A 6,904-nucleotide genomic window follows, 5' to 3' on the forward strand; every position below is an offset into this window, starting at 1 on the left:
GAATTACGTCGGTTTTCCTGCAACAAAGAGATGAATAGACACATTGTTAGCTAAGAATTATTCGATGTCTGAGTTAAAATTATTGAATCGGTGAGAATCTCATAGCTTAAAGCTTCTTGGTAAATAAACATGTTTATCTCACGATGCTCTTTCGAATAATTATTGTAGTTATAATGAAATTCGATTCTTTTAGCGTAACATAATACCATACCCACCTTAATGAGATATACCCCAGTCTTACCAGATAGTTACACAATACCCAATATTACCAGATTGACTCGGCACAGCCCCAACAATTAGGCCTCTTTCAGCATGGAGATTAGGAATAGATGCTTCACACTCCAATCGGCCCATCAAGTTTATTTTATTTTTTTATCTTTGAGAAGCCAAATATTAGTACATTTTTTTCTTGTAAAAATTTATTGCTAAACCGATAAACCTCAAACTTCATGCTTAAAAATGACTTTGCCCATGCAAACTATGAGTTTATTTCCTCCATGATTTTTCAGAGCTTATAATATGTAGCAATTCAACCACTTGCAAATATTATTGGTAGGAAAGAGCAATTTTGAAGAATTGCAGGTGTATAGTAATCTAATCATTTCCAAATACCATTCTTGAAAAATAAATGTATTTTTTATGTTCTACGTGCACTACCAAGTAATTAGCCAAACGTAGTTCGCGCCTTTGAATGTTGGGAAAAGAAAATTTGATTTGTGCTAATGGTTCATTGGTGGTTTTGAAGCCACACTTTTAGTAAGTTTTCCCTCTAAGGATGGCAAAAAAACTCCACGGGATTGGGTATCTGCGAATACCCGACCCTAGTAGGGGGCTTAGAGAGGACAATAAACAATTATGGGGCAGATTTGGGGATTGTTTTAAAAGGATTTGGATCCTCTCATAAGCTTAGGAGGCTGAGCCTTCTGAGCAAATCACATGGGCTATTAGATTTTGATCCAACGGTTACAAACAAGAACCCTTCTAAAAGTTATAATAATTGTAGCCGTTGGATTTTGATCCAACAGCCTGTGTAATTTGCTCAGGAGGTTCAACCTCCTAAGTTTAGGAGAGGATCCAAATCCGTTTTAAAAACCCGAGGCAAATATAGAGCAATGATGGTAATTGCCTTCCCCTGACTTGATGCTTGCCCGATTATAACGTATATTAAATTATTAATACAATTCTTATCAATTATGTTTGTAAGTCCTCTTTATTGGTTGTGCAATGTCTCATATCTCTATTAATTAATAAAACCTTCTTTGTCAACCAAAAAATGATGAAAAGACTACTTAGTCTTCAATCACACAAAAAAACTGATGGGCAATAGTGTAATTTCACAGGTCCAAATTTTACTGTTTTTTATTGAATTCTCACTTACAAGTGATGTTAAAATACCTCCAATATTAAAAAAAATGACCAAAAAACAAAATCCTCCCACTCCCCCCACATTCTCTCTCTTCTTCTCTCCTTCTCATTTTCTAAAAAAATGTGTTCATATACACAAAGTGTGTAGCCAAATACTAGTTTTCTTGTTATTGCAATTGTATGGATTTTTTTTAAAGTTACTTACTTTGTTATTAGCTTTTTGGGTTTACAAATTTATGCTAGTTGATTATTGATTAATTTGTGTTGCATAATCCAAATTTAGAGATAATTTTTCCATGATAGGCGGGTTGGTGGATGTAGGAATCGAGTTGTGTTGGCCGACACCCGGAAGGTGATGAAGTCATAAAGTGTAGTGAGGGTGAAAATGTGAATAAATTTAAACCTAAAAGTGCCTAAATGTAAGAGTGCTATTGTGAGTAAGAATGAACTCATTTCACATGTGATGTCAGAACTTAAGTACAATAAAATTAGAATAAGAATTATACCATCGGAAGTAGTCTCCGATATCAACGTTTGCCAGAAATCCTCGTCAACACGAACGCAACCACTAGAACCTGGAAGGGCAAAAAATAAGGGTGAGTAGGCCTAAAAAGAAAGCTTTGTAAAACCTTTTCGAAAGTATAATAACCGCTCGCTGTAAAACAAGTATAGTTTCCAAAAATAATATATTGCACGTGGTATGAAAATACCTACCATAGCTAGCAATACCTTAAAATGCAATACGTCACAATATCTCATAAATAAAACATAATGTCCAGTAATCCCATAATCTCGCATAACACATATATCATATCGAGTGCTCATTGACATATGCTAACACACGAGTTCATGCAGAGGTATTCTAACATGGACAGAATTGGGTGTAATAATGATTTACGCTATAGTACTATAATCACATGAAGACTGGAGATATGCGAGTCACATACAATGGATCCAAAGTGAGCGTATGATGCGATATAAACATACACATGAAGCCTGGCTGACACACCCAGATACGGAATGTCCATTAGGACCCTGAATCGAGTTGTGCTGGCCGCCACCTGGAAGGTGACGAAGCCATAAAGTGATGATAAGGGAAAAAATGCGAATAATTTTAAACCTAAAGGTGCCTGATAACAGAGTGCACTGTGCGTGGGTATGAACCCAAATCACACGTGATGTCAAAGCATAGTCAAGTACAGCAATGTAGGTAGAAACTGTACCCACAAAAGTAGCCACCTTAACAGGGACATGCCACGAATCCTCGTCGATAAGGAACTTTGCTACTAGAACTTGGAGGGGCACAAAACAGAAAACGTGAGTGGGTGAAAATAAAGCTTTTCAAAACATCTCATTTATTCAACATTTATAACCCATCTTTGAAAAACCTGTATACTTTCCCAGAAAATAATATATAATCGTATATAAACATATATATATCATCAAAAGCTCAAATCACAATCCTTCAACGCTTTTCAGAAAGAATATGCCATGCCATGCCATATGCCAAAATATAATATGAATGCATCAATATAAATCAGGTGAAATAATAAATCAACTGAAAACCCTGTAGTGGTCCTGTACGGCTGATTCTATAGCTCAATATCCCATCCAGCCGGAGTCACCAACTGTGACCTGTACAACACTACACTGCACATAAGTCGGAACTACCTATAGTAGTCTGTATGACTAAGTTGGTGAAATAATACGCTCTAGTGCTTCTCTCATCAATCATCTGTGCACATAATCTAAGGTCACCCACTAGTCGGAACCCCTCTAATGGTCTGTACGACTGGCATGTCGGAATCACCTTTAGTGGTCTGTACGACATCCACCTACTTGGATCCAAGGCGAGCGTGCGGTGTGGTGAATAATATAAGCACTAATACCAAAGGTGCAGTTTACGAGCTCACAACGCAATCACATCATCATTCATTCATATAAACCATATAAACTCACCTGATACTCACCTGTGCGTCCACGGCACCAATTCACACATATATATGCATCAATTATCAATTCATAACTCAACAATTACATGCATGGCAATTTAAATCATATTTTCATATAAACGCATTTTCTGGGAAAAACAGTAGTATATAGGTAATACGAAAATAAAACTACCCACTCATCTGGGGTCCGCGCTACGACTCCCTAACATCAAAACCAAGACGTCCTGAACGCTCGGCTCCTAAAACAGTTATCAAACCACGTCTCAGAACTCTTATCCATAGAATATGAAATTCACATAACACACATCCACAAGGGCATTCAAGAATAATGCGAGACCCGTTGATCAAAGGTCAACCGTCAACTAAGTTCGACGGTAGAGTCATAACCCCACATAACTCCATCTGAAAGATCCACAACTCAGATTTCCAATCCGTCACTTCCCAAGATACACATTAAGCTTCTAGAACAACATACTAAAATTTCGTTACGATCCGACGGTTGGATCTCCGCCAATTTCCAAAACTGAGTGGCGGTTAACCTTTTATTTTTATGAACTTACAAATCCAATTCGAGACTATCCATACGTAGGATTTCTAATCCGTAAGTTCCTGCATTCTTCAAATATTACATACTACTACGTATCAAAGTTTGGTGACGATCCGACGGTTAGATCGTCAATTCACCTTTTAGCCTAACCATGAATCGTATCGAAATTAAGTCCAAATGATCAACTAACGTTAAACCACTATCATAACTGAACTCAAGACATCAAATATAACTTAAAAATAACATTGGCGGCCCACTGGCCACGTGCCGCCGCACGCGCCGCCGTGGGTGGCGGTCGGCCGCCCCGGCTCGCCGGAAAATCCAACTATTTCCAAAAATTACAAAAATTTATAGAAATGAAGATCTTAATGAGTAGAGCAACTTTCATACCTGTGGCCAAGGCCAATTCGGTCGGCAAGGCCTCCAATTTCAACAAAACCCGTCGGAAACCCTAGGTTTTGGGTGTGCTCAATCCGTCCTCAAATCAACTTCGCCGTCCCAACCATTGCTTAGGCTTTGTTCTAGGCCTCAAGAGGATGCCATGGGTGGTGGCAATTGAAAGAAATTGCTTCGGGATTGGGTGATTCGAAGCCAAGGTAACCGCACCCTCCCTCGCGGGTTCCTCCATTTTCAAGACCAATTCTCTCCAAATTTGAGATGGAATGGATAGAGGGAAGGTCGTGGAGGAGTTCCCAAGTAATTTCTTGCAGCAATTCAACAGAAAAATGAGTGAAAATCGTCGAAATTACACACGGGTGCCGACCGGGTTGAACACGGGTTGCGGTTCTCTCAACCCGTTTCCCCTCTTTTCCTCCGCTTCTCACCCTCTCTCCTTTCCTCCCTTCCCTGTTCCGATTGGTCAGTCTTTCTCTCCTTTCCTCCCGGAGCTCCTGCATCTCTCCATCTGGTTGGGTAGCTTGCCCAACCTCTTCTTCTTCCTCTTCTTTTTCTTTCTTTCCTTTCCATCCGCACCATCCATTTCTTCTTCTTTAAATCTGGGCCATCCAAATAGCACACCAGATTTTATAAAGGAAGAATCCATATTTTCAGAAATTAATAAAATTGATCAAATTTCAAACTTTAATAACTTCTTCGATATAGCTCCAAATCATGAACCACTTGCGCCCGCGCGTCTGTAGTGACGAGTAGTATGAGGATAGGCCAAGAAAGAAATGTTTAGGTGACACGATACCATAAATAATCTCAATCAACACACGTGTCTCGAAAGGAAATTTCGTAAAATCACTTAATAAAATTATAGAAATCAATATTTTCCGGGACGGGCTGTCACAATCTTCCCCCCTTTAAAAATTTCGTCCCCGAAATTTCAAATAACTTGCTAGATGCAAAATACTCAAAAAAAATAAGAAGAGTACCATTATATAAAAAATACTTACACAAGGAAGAGATCAAGTTAGAGCGGTTGCATAAAAGAGAGTGCCATTCCGTCGCGATCGGATTGCAATTATTCCTCTTTCATGCCTCCAAGCTCACACCTTTTTCCTTCCTCATCAGTATAGTAATATAACATCCACAAAATCCGTCAAGTAAGAATACCACTTACCCCGTAATGGCTTAAGAAAAGTTTACGGATATCAAAAACAACTATCAATATAGAAACCTTCAGTTCAGATACTTGCGCCAAACTTAAAATCAAGAGTAGAAATAACTCACTCAACATTTGCAAAATCAGAAATACTCAAATAAATAGAATAATCTCATAGAAGATGCTTACACACAAAAATCAAGATTCAAAATGAAAATGGTCCTTGCCAAACATTTGTCGTGACACGAACTTCGGGAAAGACTGAAATATAACTAATTAGTAACTACTATTAAAGATGAGTCGTCTTGCCCACTAACTTAGAGAACCCAAAATTAAGCCATTGATATTATTGTTTGCGGCCTGAATTGTCGATAGTTCAATGTTGTTTCAATAAGTTAGTAAGAATCATCTTGCTCCTTGAATGCAATTATGTCCAAATCATCCAATTCGTGTCTTGATCACAACATCATAAAATCTTCAAGCGCATCAATCTAACTATTAGGAGTGTTTGATACCCATGAACTCCCCAAATTATCAATTCCTGGAATGACGTCCTGAAAAGATGCGTATAGAAGAACATATATCCTCAAATATTTCCTTCGCGATTATTCACTAGTATCGCTCACCGAATCAAGAATATAACCTCTGAAATCCAAAATTTGAGAATCCAAATCTTTATCAACAACATTCAAGCGACAATTGTAATCTCAACCTTACATGAAGAGTGTCGTCAATATTACTAGGCTTCATACCTTCACCAATACTCAGCTGAAATCCATTCAATTCTCAATACCACATGAAATTCCTTTTTGGTAAGTCCAATAAACTCATGAGGAGATTGTACTTCAAGATTTCTTGTACACATCGATATAAAACTGGCGCACGCCTTCGCCGAGACAATGTATCGAATTACTCATCGATCGAGTGAAAAATCATGTCAAGAAGGTTAAAGCATACTCGAAAATCTGAGAACCCCAAACAAGGTCATCACATTCAAAGTTCATGATATCCAACTGATTGGTTGTCCTTACCCTTACCAAAAACAACTTCCAGAATACTCAATCACCAATGGTAATAATCTAATCCACAGAATAATCGTTAGGTGATTGAGGAATTAACGATTCCAACTAGATTTCAATATCCAAGCAATTTTTCTCGAATGACTATCTGTCCTTAAAAATAGTGTGAATTGTAATAGGGTAGGCATGTACCAAAGTTGACCAAATACACTCTTAGCACAAGGGATGAATACGAAGTCATGACCAGAAATGATGTTGACCAAAATGCCAACTAACCAATAAATTCAAGCATAGGTAATTTTAACAAGTGGTCCAACTGTAGCTCCCTCAGAATTAATGGAAGAATGGATTGATTGCCAAGTCAATCCATAAACATCAAGGCATCACTATCACTCCACATGTACCAAAATACTTCTTACCAAGAGCTTATAGTAATTATCCCGTTTGCATCTGGATGTGGTAAGTGATGTAACCC

This window comes from Malus domestica, chromosome 06 (assembly GCF_042453785.1).
Source record: "Malus domestica chromosome 06, GDT2T_hap1".
NCBI classification, from domain to species: Eukaryota; Viridiplantae; Streptophyta; class Magnoliopsida; order Rosales; family Rosaceae; genus Malus; species Malus domestica.